Source organism: Sciurus carolinensis, unplaced genomic scaffold (genome assembly GCF_902686445.1).
Source record: "Sciurus carolinensis unplaced genomic scaffold, mSciCar1.2, whole genome shotgun sequence".
NCBI lineage: Eukaryota > Metazoa > Chordata > Mammalia > Rodentia > Sciuridae > Sciurus > Sciurus carolinensis.
Window position 1 is genome coordinate 1,307,191 of NW_025920142.1, and position 17,251 is coordinate 1,324,441.

The following is a 17,251-nucleotide window of genomic DNA, read 5'->3' on the forward strand; positions in this document are numbered from 1 at the left end:
TCAATATTATAGTTTGCCTATAGTAAAATTTTATTTTATATTTCTTTAAATATTTCTAATATTTCTTTGGATTTTAAAATATTTATGCTTATTGAACACTTAGATATAGATATTCCCTGTATTAGTTGGCAGCTCAAGGCATTTGCCTGTGATGTTTTTGTGGTTTCTGTCTTCAAAAATTAAAAAAAAAAAATGTATTCAAAAAGGCAGATAAAGTTGGATTCCAAGGGAGAAAAAAAGGTTTTGCTTCTAATTAATAAAAAAACTTATATTTTATACCCCTGAGTTTGTATTGTAGGTATCTTTTATGTTTTGTAGTTGGAGGTTATTTCAAATAAAATCTAGGCTTCTCTTAGGAAATTCTAACAGGAAATATAAATAAGGAAAATCTCACTTTCCTATGGATTCAGAAAAGTGAATATTTTTACTAAAAATCATTGGTTAAGTAAATTCTTGAATGACACGCTCACTAAAACAGCCATTCCTCTTCCTTAAATGTTGGGACTAATGACACGTTAACTAACTCAGGCTGATTCCTTACTCCCTGGGGAGTGAGCAAGATCAAGGCCTTAAGGGCAGTTTCAAAAGTTAATGATGATAAATCGGACCACTGCCAGGGATTCCGTGAACGTGATCAGCTCATGGTTGCCATATAGTCCTATGGGACTCTCACCTGCCTTAACTCCCCATGCCTTGCTGACCTTTAAGCTGATTGGTTCCTGCCTAGCCTCCAACCTACACAAAAGGTGTGTGACTTCCTCAGTAAATGAGTTCCTGCTGTGACTGGTGTCCCTGATGTGTCTGATTTGTCCTACGCCCAGAGGGCTGGGTGCAGGTGGTCAGTCGGCCCTACCTTTCTCAGTCTGGCCTTGTTGGAGAGTGCCCCTTCTCTTGCCTCTGGTCAATAAGAGCAAGGGGGCTAAAGACCCCAATACTTAAAGATTTATTTTATAATGTTTTTGACAGTGAATCATGCATTTTCTTTTCTGGATTTTGGACACAAATTTATATAGGATAAGATTTGGCAAATCATAGATATATGCCTCATAATTTATTGTTTTCTAAATGATATATAGTAGAGATAGCAACCAAAGGACATATATTTTTGGAAATAATTACATATTTTTTCTTCAAAAGTTCTCATGAGCATTTTAGATTTATTTCTTTTATAAGTCATATTCAGACTCTGGGCCTGTGATGTGCTTTTCTGCACCCTGTAATCTCCTAGCATTAACTTGAAGGAATCTAGGTTGATAGCTCAGTTTCTGGAATTACTTAACATGAAAGATGGAAAAAAATACATTTGTTCTGCTCCTGGGATGTCTTCCCTAGTTACTCTATTCAAAATGGAGAGAAAATAATATTTCTCCAGACACATCCTCTATATCAGGAGCAAATCAACCTTTGAGGAGCTTTGAAAGAATTTATATAGTTCTGCCTCTGGGTAGTTATCTCTGTGCAGTTGAATTGCCATTTAATATCCAGAAACTTGTGTTTTCTCATCACTAAAATGGGAATAGTTTTAGAGGACATAGATGAATCATGTTCCTCATGGAGGTTAGTAATACATGTATGTCATGAGCAGCAAGGAGGAGTCAATGAGAGTAAATTTGGCCCCAAATCAATTGGCTTTTATTTGATGCTGATCACACAATTATTTATAGTTATTCTAACTTTTAGTCACACCAATATCACACATAACTTAATCACTAAATTGTTATAAGCCCCGAATAAACAAGACTCACTCCTTACTGAGAACCATTTCTAAGGTTCACACCTGTGTGACATGTCTTGAGTCAAGGGGCAGTGACTCCCAGAGGTCAGTCAGAAAGACAGCTCATGAGATCTTGCTTGGGGGCTCCCTCCAGCTGGAGTCCTGATCAGTGAGGATGGTTGGAAGGCGAAGGTGGGTGGCAAGGTCGTGGCAGGCAGGATAGGCAGAGACGTCTCAGGCAGGATGCACACAGGCAGCTCCGCTGTCACTTCCACAGGAACATCTCGGTCATGGTCAGAATGATGTATGTTCCAGCAAGCAATGAGCAAGTCAGTGAGTCCCCTTCAGGCTTGGTGCAACACTGGCGTCATTGGTGTAAAACAGCAACTGGAGCTAGGCTCATTCTGAATCCTTTTAAATCCTTTTTATCAGACCCTGCCAGTTGGTCTTGGTCCAAGGAAAGTTAGTTACCTTACTCCGGGTCAGTTGCACGTGTCTCCAACTTGGGGCAACGTCAATCTTATCTTGGGGCAACATCACATCATTACCTCATTACAGCACAGAGCACTCAAGTTACTTTTTGCAAGTTACACCGCAGAGTCAAGAAGTTCTTTTTTGTAAGTTACACAGCGCACAGAATGTCACACATTTAACTTTGCTCCTTACAGTGTATGTGCTGTGGCCACAGCTGAAAAAGTACCTGTGAAACACTGTGTAAATACTGATTGTTTAACCATTATCTGCCACTTCCATGAAATTTTTTTTCAAAAGCTTATAATAACCTTTGCACTGTAGATATGAATGCCATCCACAATCCCAATATAAAAGGTTGAATTTTCCTTGTCTAAATTCCAAATTTGAATTTTCTAGTGGTTAAAGGTGGTACAATTAATTGTGTTTCTTAGAGTGCTTTTACTCTGTGTCCCCAATAAAAGAGTTGTCTGTTCCATGCCTCTATCAACCATGTTCAACTATATTTAGAAAATGACCTAGAAATCTGTATTTTTTTCTGGAGGGTTGAGATTACTTCTGGCTGGTGTCATTACTTGTTATAAACTGAATCAGGATTTTCCCAGATTATAGAAAAGGAACCCCATAAACAATCAGGTACTTAAAAGTTTTGTTTATATGTAATATATGTGCATATTTTATGTATACACATAGGTTCAAGCAAGTCTCTTACTGGCTTTTCTTTTAGGCGAGGAATACAATTCCTTACCTGTATTTCTTCTCAGGTCCAAAAAACAGGAGAGACACTGCCCTGAGTGAAAGCAGGGAGCTTTAAGCAGAAAGTTTCCAGAGTTAGGTTTTCTTCCTCAACATGCTGGCCATGGTCTATTCCATTCCAGATACCAGAAAGCAAGCAAAATATATTGATAATTATATATATATATATGCACACACACAATCATAGAAACTCTGCTTTTTTGAGTAAGTGCCACTAATCAAATTCTAAAACAATAAGAAAAGTTGTATGAGTTGCATGGTGTAGTGTAGGTTTTTGGACTTTTCAATAAGACACTTTTTTTTTTTTTTGTACTGGGGATTGAACCAGGACACTTAACTACTGAGACACATCTTCATCACTTTTTCATATTTTGTTTAGTGACAAGTTCTTACTAAGTTGCTGAGGCTGGTTTTGAACTTGCAGTCCACCTACCTCAGCTTTACAAGTTGCTGGGATTAGAGGTGTATTCCACCGTTCGTGGCAAAAAAAATTTATCTTGATTCCAAGCCCACTTGTTTATTTAGTGACTTTCATTGTAGGATGGAAAAAAAATCATAAACTGGCAATTAGGTCTAAAGCCAAAATGCAAAAAAAGTAGTTGATTTTTAGTCCTGAATCCTCACTGGCCTGTCAAAACCATGAGAACAAGGAGATAGGTCCCAATCACAAATCTTATTTTTAAAATTTTTTCTTTAGTCAAAAATGTTAAAAGGGGGAAAGGTATGTATGATACAAATTTCAGCTCCTATTCTCCACCTGAAACTATTCCACTTGGAGACAAAAATGTGTGAGATAATTTATTTTCATTATAAATCATACACTAAAAATCAGTATTATTTTACTTGATACACAGATAAAAGTCAAAGAATTTTACTCCTCTAATAGGTTTCAAATTATGGGAACTACATAATCTATTTAATTATCAAATTAAAACTATCACATGTAACTATCAAAGTCAAAAGTAAAATCAAATGTGTGTAGTAGTTATCTGATGCATACATGTGCATCTATGCAGTCACACAAACAGGTAGATTACATAGCTATAGTATGTTAGCATGAGATGTGTGGAGGATACAGAGGGCAAAACATTTGTTGTTGCTGCTCTGTACCTCCTTCTCTGACCCAGACTGTGAGGGTGGGACCCTTCCTTCAGCAGCCATCATCACCACCATTCTTTCTCAGAAGATGGTCTAGATCACCAGTACTTTCTCTGTCTCCTAAAACAGGGCCTTGAAATAGACAAACAACATCTCAGAGACTTGTTCACAAAAATACATTTTACTTTCAAGGTAACTGAATAGGGCAGGAAAGGAAGCAAGGAAAAGGTGTGCTTGTCACTCCCAGTTCCACAGCAAAAACATACCAGGAATTTTATATGAATGTGTGATCCTCCTCCTGAGCCACTGGGATTTCAGGTATATGGCACCACGCCTAACTAGATAATACTTTAAAACCTGCAAAAATTACAACTTATCTCACAGAAATCATTTAAGTACTAATTCTTCAGTTCCTTTCAACATACTGTTATTAAGAAGTTGAACTCTTGTTCACAAAAGGATTAAGGCAATAATTTTTACCCCTTCAGATGGCATGAGGGTATTCAAATATACAAAATGTAATTTTGCTTTCTTAATGTTGCTTGAACTAACAGCAGAATAATTCCACCATTGTCCCTACCTTTGTTGGAAACACTCAAAAAAGTAATAATATTGAAGCCCCTTCCCCTGATTCCCAGGCAATATATTCCAAGACCCTCAAAGGATTTCTGAAAACATGAACACTACCAAATCCCCCAATAGTGATTTTTTTCTAGGTAGCTTCATTGTTGCCACAGAGTACTAAAGTTAATCCATCCTTCATGGTTTATGCCCTGGTACCTCCTTTGCAACACTATTCCTTATGTTTGGGACCATTATTAAGTAAGATAGGCTTATTTGATCACAAACATGTGATACTCCAACAATCTGATAACACACAGGTAGTATATACAGTATGGAGACACTGGACAAAGGTATGGTTTATGTCCTCAGAGGGATGGAAGACTTCTTCCTGAGAGGCTGAGTAGTGTGCCCAAGGTCACATGCTATGATGTATGAGAGCCAGGATTTGAACCCAAGAAGTCTGATTTCCAAGTTCACATTCTTAGGTACCTTTCTGATCATTACCTTTTTCCAATATTACTAGTTATAAAATCCTAAAGATGTTAAGAAGAATAGTGAGATAACAAAATTGTGATAAATCAGTGACATTTTCCATTAACAATTCAGAAATAGTATTTTCGTTAAATTTAATCACTAGATACTATTTAAAAATTTCATGACTTCCATAATTATTTATTTCTTCAGAATATCAAAGAAAGAACTAAATTGTACTCAGAACATTTACAATTTATTCAAAGTGTAATGGATGAAGATCAAGCACTAAATAAGAAGACAGTCCACTCACAAAAAAGGATCAGAGAGGAGGCAAAGGCAGGTTGCCAATGCTTCCTTTCTCTTCAAATTTAATTAACATGAGTATTGTTTCCATTTATTTATACACATAAAATTCTTAAATTTAACTGAAAATTAACTCAGTAAGTTTAACCCATATATAGCAACTTCAAACCAGATTATGATTTCTCTTTATTTGTCCATTTTAAAATTAAGAAAAAGATAATAAAAGTATTGAGAGTGACTTAGTTATTCAAAGCATTTGGCATGATAGATTTTCAGATAGAATGCCCAATTCTACAAAGCACAGAAAAATAATAATTTAAATCACTAAATTAGGCAATAATGGTTTCTCAGTGATTTTATAGAATGAAAGATAGATGTTAAAAAGACCATGAGCATAGTCTTCATAAAGTTGATTTCCTAAATAAAAAAATAACTCAGCATAGGCCATTATCAAAATTGATTCATGCAATAAGTTATGGACCTCAACTATAAAAATGTACACATTGCACATATCGCCAGAAGACATAAGTTATCTCTCAGATATAATAATTTACCTGTTCTACTAATGGGCAAGTCTAGATGGAAGAAGGAAAGATCCATGCTCTCAAAAGATAAGAAAGTTCTAAGGATGCCTCCTCATTTATAAACTTCCAAGGTAAAACAGGGCAATACCATCAGCAAGTACTAAAGCCAAGCATTAAAACAGGAAGAAAAATCATTCTGGGTGAAGCATGAGCTAGTGCTTCATTGGTTGTCTGATCATAAACTTACTAATCTGTCTACAACACATTTTTCCCCAGGGAGCTTTCCAATTTATAATTTATTGAGGGTAAATTTGGGCCTCTTCCCAACCAGGTTGTAGAGCTGAGTTTGTTATGTTCCGGTTTTACCCAAAGATGATGAATGCTCTAAAGATAGGCTTCCCAGACCCCTGCTCTCTGATTGCTTTTCTTCCTCATGCCTCCCAAACTCTGTCTCTGCTTTGCTGATCTCTTATTCATTTTTTTATGTTGAAATCACTTCCTATTGACTCATGTCTCCTCAACAAAGCTGGAATTGACTGAAAAGTCTGTTTCCTAGTCACTGCATGCCACCAGGCTCCCCTGATGCCTCCACCCCAGTTGCACTCCTGTGGCATCTTATCTCTGTTTTTTTATAAAATTGTAGATTATTGGAGCTTGCATCTCTTCTCACTAGACTCTCCCCTGGAAGAGCTTGTCCACTAACATGGTTTCAAGTTCTCCCTCCACAATGATGAATCCCATTTCTGCTTATCCAGTTCCAGGTTTCCTGTGAGCTCCAGACCTGTGTGTATGCAAATGTCCAATCTTTCTGCCTAGGGTTTTCATATGTTTCAAAGCCATTTGAATCCTGCTTTCTTAACTATTAAAAAAAATGTTTACCAAAGAGCTCAAATCAGGCCCTGACTCCACTTTAAATTCAACCTATCTTCAAGAACTGACATTCTCCTCCTGACTTTTTTTTTATTTGTCCACCCTACTTCATTTCTTCTACCCTGTCTTAACCAAGGCTTCCAGTGCCAATGGACAGGACATGTGCAGAAGCTTACCAAGTATTCTGTTTCAATTTGACCCTTGCTTTCCATTATTGAAAGAGTAGCCAGGTCTTCTTAAACCAAATTAGATCATAGCACTGCACCTGGAAAATCCAAACATGTTTCCCACAAAAAAGCCCCAGGTGACCATGACTCTGCTCATCTCACATGTACCACCCTCCTATTAGCAGTGCAGCCACTCTGGCTTTCTTTCAGGCCTTGGAACTCACCAGATTTCTGTTGACCTTACCTCCAAATGCTGTGCCCAATATTTAGCCCCATCTCTTTTTGTCACTGAGTCCTCTTTCAAATTTTGGTTTAAATGTTTTATCCTTGGACAGGGCTTCTCTGATCCTGTCCTGAGAATAGAAACCAGTTAATGTGGCAAAAAGGAGGCATCTGACAAATGCCTGTTGAAGGAAATAGTGTTCTTTCTTTACTGCAAAGTACTGAGGCCAGAAAATCACCAATAAAATCACTCAGTGAAGTATAAATATGCTCATCAAAGACAAGAGGAAAGAAAGAGAGCTGACTTAAGATAATGAATGTTGTCAAAATGACATGCACTGTACATTACTTCTGTATTAAGTGTTAATGAACAAATAATTAAGACAAAGCTTCATGATTTCTGGAGCTAGAGAAGAATTAAAAATGGGAATGACCACAAATGTGTACACTGGTTTTCTTCCAGAGTAAAGGAAAATTTCTGATTGACAGTGGTGTAGGTGCACAAACTGTGAATGTGTTAATGCCCTAGAACTGGAACTGGACACTTCACAAATGAATTTCATGGTGGGTGGATAACACCTCAATAAAGTTTTTTTTTTTTTTTAATACAAGAGTACACAAGATGAACTGCTGTGGGACAGCTATAGCCCACTTCACTAGACCATAAACCCTAAAGAGTGATGCCTTTTATTGATCTTTAGAGCCTAGTACAGAGGTGGTGAGACTTACAGACTGAATAAAGAATACTGGATATTACGGACCATCTTTGAATCAAATAATCCAGTCATTAGACCTATCTAGAATTTGGTCACTCTGATTACAGCAAAGCATGAGTCTTCATGAGAAATGATTTCACAGGTATGAAATTTGATAATTCAAAAAACAATAAGGCTTCCCTCCTGTATAAATTCTCTGATGGTGAATAAGGTGTGAGCTTGCATTGAATGTTTACCACATTCTTTTCATTGGTATGGCTTCTTTCTAGTATAAATTCTCTGATGGCAAACAAGGTGTGATTTTTCACCAAAACTTTTGTCTTATGCTATAATTTTGTAGTTTTTCTCCAGTATAAATTCTCTGCTGGTGAATAAGACCTGATTTTTGATAATACGATTTGTGATATTCACTCTCACTTAACTTTTCCATACTGTCTTGTGTGGTAAATAGTCAGGGTCACAATTTCCATGTTTTCCATTAATTACTTTTTGAAACATATGTCTTCTCTCCTGATCTGGTAAAATTTCTTGGGTATTATCAGAGGTCATTGCTGAAATGAATGAAAATAAAAAACAATACTTGGTAGACTGAGATATTTCCCATACATAGCATAGGAAATTACACCAATGTTAACCTCAGGACCTCATTCATGTAGTAGATTAATAAATCCAAGGCCATCATTACTATGGAAACTTATATAAAAATGTACACACATTTATGTTGTAAAAATTACCCAAATTATTGTAGAGAGCACAGTATCCAAGATAAGTACATTACTAGGGAGAGCAATAAAGTAGAGGAAAATAATGTATGTTACTTTTATTAACCACAGCCTTTCCTGCTCTTAATGCAGCATTGTACAATTAGGAAAAAAAAATCTACAGACTATCTTCACTCTCAGGAGAATAAAAAGAAAATATTAAACATACATAAACATTTCTGCTTTTTGAAGATTGTGTGAAAACTGGTTTCTGTCTACCAAGACAGATCTGGAACTAACAGGTAGGTTTTGAATGCTAATACAATGTATATTCAAGAAGTTTAAAAAAGGTAGGGAATCTTAAGAACACATATGAACAAAATTTTAGTGAGAAAATATACATATATATATAGAATGCATCCAAACAAGTTTGAGAGGCACTAAAACCCTTGCAGAGCCTTTGTCAATATTACATGGATTAAACCAACACATAAAAATCAAGACTAATAATATTTTTTAATGTTTGTGTTATTTACTTGTTTCATTGACAAACTCAACTTTGTGTATTTACTAATTATATCATTGTATTTTAATGTATTTATACATGGTGAAATGACAAATGTAATGTTAATAACATGAGCATTATTTTGTATAATTATCAGTTTTGTGCTTACAAATGTTGCACTTATTCTACTAGTATTTATCAATAACATATTACATAGCATTCTCCATGTGGAGCAACAAAACTCTTGACCACATTTTGCCCATTGAAATAAAAATTTGTTCTCTGAATAACAATATGCCAACACTCCACAAAACACAATACCTGGTGGCCACAACTCTGAATTTCTAACTTTCACATGTGAATCAGATGCTCTTGCAACTGACTGCTGAATTTCACATAGTGCAAAGTTCTGCATATTAATCCCACATCATGTTAAATGGCAGTATATTTTATTTCATACTTAAATAGTAATAGCATATAAATACCATGTTTTTACTCATTCAATCATTAGTGGGCACATTGGTTTATTCTATAACTTGAATTTTGAGAACCATGCTTGCATTGAACACAATATTGAGGTTACATATTCAACATGCTGATTTAATATCCTATGGATACATATTTCATACTGGCATTTCTGGATCACAATGAGGTCATTCTACTTTTATTTTATTTTATTTTATTTTTAATATGTGGTGCTTGGAATTGAACCCAAGAGTGCTATTCCACTGAACTATGACACAAGCCATTTTAAAATTGTTTGAGGCATATTGTTTCTAAGTTTCTGTGAGTTGCCTCAAACTTGGAATTCTTTTGCATGCCTCCCAATTACCTGAGATTTCAAGCATGTAGCTTTAAACTGTACTTGACTACTTTTTTGTTTATTTAAAATATTCCGTACTGTTTTCTCAAATGATCCTATAATCTACTATTGATTTTTTTTATGGACAAATCCATTAAAAATAGTACAGAACATAAAGATAAATAAAATCAGGTCATAATTAAAGTAACACACAAAAATATTAGTAATCAAACTTTAGATAAGTGAGAGTTATGAATTACCCAAAGAATGCTAAAGAACCTTTCCAAGGAAATTTGGTGAACTAAATTCAGAGAAAACTTGTTAATGTAAATAAGCAGAAATTCTGTATGTGAAGACGTCCTTACAAAAAATTTTCTGAGATGCAGAAATGGTGTGCAAATCTATAATCCTAACAACATGGGGGGTATTGTGTAAGGAAGACCATCAGTTCAAATCCAGTCTTAGCAACTTAGTGAGATCCTTTTGAAGGCAGAATTGGGGACAGGCAGTTAGTCTACAAATAGGAAATTGGGTCAGAACAAGAAAATGGAGGCCATAAAGCCATCTGCCTCTGGAAGTTGGAGACTGCCCTGGGAGAATGGAATGTCAAGGACCTGCAGAACCCATTGATAACCAAATTTACCTGCCCTTGTCAGAGACTACAGGCAGCAAGGTGCTGATTAATACCCCCTGGGCCCTTGCCTATCTGAATCACTTTGACCCTTCCCATGCCCCATCCACTTTTCACTTTTTACATCTCACCTGCAAAACCAGGCCTAATCCCATAGGCAGGAAGGGAAGAGATAAGGGAGAAAGAATGGGAGAATAAAACCCATAAAAAGGACAAGATTTGCTCATCCCATGGATTCCGCCTTTGGGTTTCCTTCTACCACCCAGGAAAAGTCTGCTTTTACTTTTCTTTAATAAAGCTGCATTTCCACTCTACATTTGCCTTGGCGTGCTTTTCTGGCGTTATACTTCAACACCTGAGGAAGCAGGACTTGTCACCGGTAAAGAGTGGTATCTCTTTGAAAAATTAAAAACCTATAGAACATATAAAGGGAATTGGGAATAAAAATATATGAAGGAAAGTGTGAGAGAAATCAAAGCCTGCCACTATGAATAGCAATGGATCACACATTATACCATTAAGCAAATTATGGAAAAAAATACAATATAGAAAACAACTTACAAAGTAGTAGTGAGTTCTTTACTTTTAAAGTTGTATTTGATTATTAATGAATTATTATAAAACAAATCAAAACAACTTGACTAACAAAATTAAATATAAAAGAAGAAAGTGCCAGTGAATTCTGGCAGAGAGAGAGGCAAGAAATTGTGCATGACCTGCTCCTAGGAGCCTTCTCTGGCCCTCCAGCCCAAGGCTGCTGGGTAAGATGGGGGTTCCAGGGAATGGTCAAAATCAGCCCTGCAGACCCCAGAATTCCCACTGTGACTGCCCATTTCTTGTCTTAGGCTGTGAATGTCTGGGAGCTCTGCCTGCATGACCTGATAGTGGTATTGATCTTTCTGACCTCAGACCCAGGAATCCTTTGCTATCAATCTCCTGGCCCAATCCTGTCCACCCTATCCAAAACTTGAACTGAAAAAATGGCACCATTGTGTGGTGGGGGCATGGTATTTCAATAATAATGGTGAACAACCAAAAGTGCCAAGTCCAGCAGGGGGTCAATGGATGACAGGAAGTTTGGTCAATCAGCACAGACTAGGGCCCTCCATGTTCATTCTGCATACTCCATTTGAGGATACCTTGTCCTGAGAAGGCAAAGTCTCATCCATCCCAGAAGGAGAGAGAAGCTGTGCAGGTGACAGGTGGTGCTGGGAGCCAGTCCAAGCAACTCACAGGTTCCCTGAAGAATGGGTGGAGTCGGCACAGAGGAAGGTCACCAATCCCTGGAGCAACTTGAAGCAAGTGCTGCTCAGATTTACTTTAGCTCTTATTTTATAGTATTATGTAGAACAGAATTAAACAAGATACAAGTTGTAGAGAAATTACTTCAAAAATTGTCATTGACCATACTTTCCAGCAGGTGTCTAACACACAGTGGGTACATTAAGGTCAATTTCCTATATTTACTTAAAGTTGCTCACATAAGCCTATTACACTGAAATATATTTTTCTGATTTTTTCCTACTGGCCTTTACTTATCCTTTGGTGTCAGATCTATTGTTAGCATAATGACTCTATTTTATTTTAAGTTAAATTTACCAAATTGCTAGGCAAAGCATGCACTTAATCTTTAACTCATATTATTGTTTTGATTTAACCTTAAAGGTCTACTCTAGTACCTAAACAAGCTCATCTAAGACTAAGTTAGGTTATTTTATTGCCAATCAGTTTGAGTACCTAATTTTATCCTATTATTCTTTATGTCATTGATTTATCCTCTACCTATTTTAAGACATATGTGAAACCTAAGCCAGCAAAAACTACTCATAACAAGTTAACATGCAATGAGGGAATTTGATCTTAAGATATTTTTCTAGATGTTTGTTTATGCTGTTTCTTTGTTCTTTATTTCTACATTTCCAGGGTGGCCCTTGGCATCCAAACCTTTAAAGGAAGGACAAACAGTGGACATTTGTCCATTTACCATAAATATTAATTATTCATTCACCTTTTTCATTGTACACTGCTGTGTAGGGAAGAGGTGGATCTGTGAGAGGTGGGTCCTTATACTTATTTGCTTGTTTCCCTGTAGATGAATACCACAAATTTCCCCCCATCTTGTAAACTAAGTATGGCGGTCCTTGAACTGGGGGGAAAAGACTGCTGTTTTGCTTGTCAGGCTATTTTGCTGGTAAAGCATTAATTGGGGCAGGTGTGGTCAGCAAAGGAGCAAGCAGTTCCTCTAACTATAATTTTCTGAAGAACTGCTCAAACTCTGAACTTTCAAACTTATGTGTGATATTTGTACATTTTTTTAAACCATTCCTCATCCTCCCCCAATCTCCACAGATTCATTGAGGTTAAAATTCTTATCACAACAATCCAGGAAATATGACTTGCAGTTGCATAGTTATAAGTAGGATAATTACAAGAAAACATCCAATTTCTAGGAGAGATGACAGTGGCAATTTCCTGGAATGATGGCCTTGCCAAGTCCTTCCCCATGTTTGCACTTTGTCAAGCAGCACGGAGGAAACAGTCCCTGCCAAGGCGGAAAAGTGAGCACCGTTGGACAGTTGGTGTTTGTTCTACCAAATAGAGAAAATGCAGTGTAGCAAACTATTTGACCAGTTGGAAATGCCCAACACCCTTCAGGAAGATTTACTGGGTATTTGTAGAAGGCCTGTGTATATATAGTATGAAAAAGCTGCTCCCAACTTGCCCCCAAACCCTGTAAAACTTTTGCTACATCTGCAAAAGTGGTTGTTGATATATGTTACAGTTAGATATAATGTTATATAAATATCCATTTGTTTTAAAAAGTCAGACATGTCTTCTGGAAGTGACTTTGAAATTAAATTGCTAGACCACCTCTAGGAGTGACATTGTCCAAATTTATTCAGGGGGTTAAAGGACATGAAGAAGACTAAGTATGAGAAGGGAGGATCCTGGGTCAGACTGTTTATGTATAAAATACATCTTTTATATTATAACCATTGCTTGGTTGTGAATTTTAGGACTCATTCCTGTATATATATTTGACAATGCTAAGTATATTTTTTTAGAAATGTCAACTTTTTAGATATGCTAAAGTTAAAAGTAGAAGTGGTAAAATATAACACATTTTGTAAATTACTTTTTAAAAAAATTCTATGAAATGTTTTGTAGAGGACAATAGCCAAAATTCCTGTTGAGTAATAAGTATTGTATGCTGGTTCTCTGGAGCACCATGCCAGTGTGCTTACAATGAGGCACAAGTAACCATTGTTCCTATGTCTATGGGTTTTGTTTTACTTTGCTCTCTACATAGTGTATACAAAGGAAAAATGAGTCCTAATCTACATCTAGTTTTTCGAGATGTTAAATAGATATGTATGATAAAAGTAGGATTAGTAAACAAATTTTGTTGTTTTGTTCAAATTTCTATAAAGGATTTTCTTAAAATTAGAGCATTATAGCACATTTGGTTGGTGAAGAACCAGAATGCTCATATTTTGAAGACATTTTTGAATTAGAACTCTTGTGAAATGTGTGCAGTTTCTTCAAGACTGAATGTACATAGTGGACAAATTGAGTTTTTAATTGAAACTTCTAGTGTGTCTAGATGTTTAGAAGTGCCTGGTGAATGTTAAATGTAGAGGTATTAAAAAAACACTTCATAAGTCTGAATATTCTCTCTGATATGTGGAGGCTAACATACAATAAGGTGGGGAAGTGTAGAACAAAATTTCATTGGATTAGACAAAGTGAAATTAAGGGAAGGAAGTAAAGATGGGTATAAGAAAGGCAATAAAATTAATTAGATATAAATTTTTATGCTCATATATGAACATGCAAGCAGTGTAATTCCACATTGCATACAACCCCAAACATAGGAAGTTGTACTCCATGTATGTATATATGTCAAAATACATACTACTGTCATGTATATCTAAAAAGAACAAATAAAAATTTTTAAAAGAAAAATAATAAATCTAAAATGAATACAAATACATGCAATCTACTGGGAACTCTATATCTAAGGAAACATGTAGAATGAAAGCAAAAGAATAGAAGAGTGTCCATAAAATTGTTAACCAAAAAAAAAAAAAAAAAGCTAGGGTGGCCCAATTATAATATAGAAAACATAAAATTACATGAGATAAAATATTTTAAGTTAAAAAAACTGGAAAGAGGCAAAGTAGAATATTATAAGAAAAAAGAACTTTACCTAGAATACTGCAATAAGAATAGATATAGTTTCAACTCACATCATACCTCCAAGATATAAATAGTTAAAATTGATTGAAGAAAATAAAGAAATAGAAAGAAACTCCTAAATACTAGGAGACACCAATCCGTACTGGCTGTAAAGAAAATCAAACAAAATTATAATCAAAAAACAGAAGACTTTGTAAATATTTTAAATGAATTTGCTTATATAATAATTGTTCTCATTAGCATATGAAATATTAAAGTGGATCAACCAACAGAAAAGGAACAAGCCAAAGGTTAATAGGTATGTAAATATTAAAATTATTTTGTGATCAAAAATGAATAAATTTAGAAATCAAAAAGTGGAAAGGATGGTCAAAAATCCACACACATGACCATTGATTGAACAATCTTGAACATGATTTTTTTCCAGAATTGAAAGATTAAATTAAAAGACCTTTGTACTCCTCAAGATATCTGGAGACTCCATGTAAATCTCTTTCAAACTCTCAGTGCTATTTTTTGCAGAGACAGACATTTGAAGACCAATGTTTGTTACAATATTATTCAACAGAGCTACCATAGGAAAGCAAAAAAAAATCCCTTGAAATGAGTGAAATGAGCAATTTGGAATATAGAAACTACAGAAAACTTTTCAAGTTAAAAAAGTAATACATTTTTGCAAAATCTCTAAACAGGATAAATCTTTTGGACATTTTGATAACTGAAATATGTCACTACCACAAAGAAAAATATGACAGAACTCTACTTATATGACATAAAAAAAAGCAAAAAATCATTCTGAAAAAAAAAAAAAGAAATAAGAATGACATTAGTGATGGAAGAAGACAGAAAGGAGCACTTATTTACATCAGAATTGGTTTATTGATTTTTGAGATGTCAACATTCTACAGATGTATTAGATGACCATTTGAGTGAACATTGCTGAACAGTATACATGATATGGTGGGGAGAGCAAGTATTGTTTTGTGGTTTTGATCACAAAATTTTAAACAAAACATAAAAATAAAAAGAATTAGAAAATGTTTGAAAACTACCTTTAAAATGCTATGGTCTTTATCCTATAAATAAGAAAAATTCATGAATATATTGATAAAGGGCATCCATATGTTCAAAAATTACTAGTGTAATTCTGAGGCAAGAAGACTATTTTCAAGGTCATCCTCAATAACTTTATGACAACCTCTCTGCAAGTATAAATAGAATGGGATTGGGCCTGTAGCTCATTAATAGAGTACCCTTGGATTCTATCCCTATTACATTAACATATGAAAAATTTATATTACTATGTACATAGGCAGGATAAAAAAAATCTGGATAAAATATAAAACTCACAGAAGAAATAAACCTAAGCTCCTGAAAAATCTTTTCTACTAGGTAATTTCTCCATTAACATTTTGAAGTTTGACTTCCTCCTTGACTTTTGGTTCTCTTAACTGTGTCTTCTGCTTTGTCAGGCCACAATATTTTATATCACTGAATTAGTCTCAGTAACACTTTTCTAAAGTTAAGAATGTATAGTCTACCAAGAAAGGGAGAGATTAAAGACTAAAATAAATGTTATTAACATTTTTTCTGTACCAAAAAATGCTTCTCTATAAGAAACACATGTTGTGCCCAGCAGCTTGAGACCCCACAAAGACCACCAGAGACCACGATCAATGCAAGCAACAAAGAGTCATTTATTAGCAAGCTCGAGCCTGGTCCTCTGCACACTCGGTAACCAGTGACGCTAAGAGGCCCCGAGCCCTTGTTTAGCAGGGTTTTTATAATGAAAGGCAAGCAGTTTTACAGTGTTCTTTTTAATTGGTTAAAATATAAAATGGTAAAGCGTGTTAGTTTAAGTTCTGGGTCTCCCTGACCTCCGAGAGGAGGGTCGTCATTATCTTTAAGTTTGCTTTTTGGGTCAGTCTCCTGGCCTTTACAGATAAGATAAGAGATGAGACATAAATTCTTTGCAGCCTTTATGAGGGGTTGAGGGCAGTTTGGGAAGAGCCTCGTATTTACACAGGTGCAAGCTTTTTCTATCTTTTCACATATTCTTATAGAGAAGTTCCCAAAATATATTCTGCAAGAAAAAAAAATTAATTAATCATAATTAATTAAAAATTGTGAAGAAAAATTATACTTACCCAGGAAGACCAAGTTTCTGTGATTCTCTAACATCACATCTCTATATAAGATTCGTTGAACTGACTAAAGGCATTCCCACTCAAATCAAGGGTCACATCCCTGAAAGTCAACAGTTTCTGAAATAAGAATAGGTAAACAAATATTATATTGACTATTTGATCATTCACAGAGTTTTTAATTTAACAAGTTGCAACAGGAGTTAATAGACTCTCACATAGATGATGACTTTAATTTTTTATTAATATACTTTTATACACTGATACTATTATATGCCTCTGAAGAAAAAGAGATGTAAGTCCAAAAAGAGTATAATAATTCCACTTTCATGAAATAAAATATAAAACTCAAACATTGATACAAGAATGTAGATTTTGTAATTTTATAT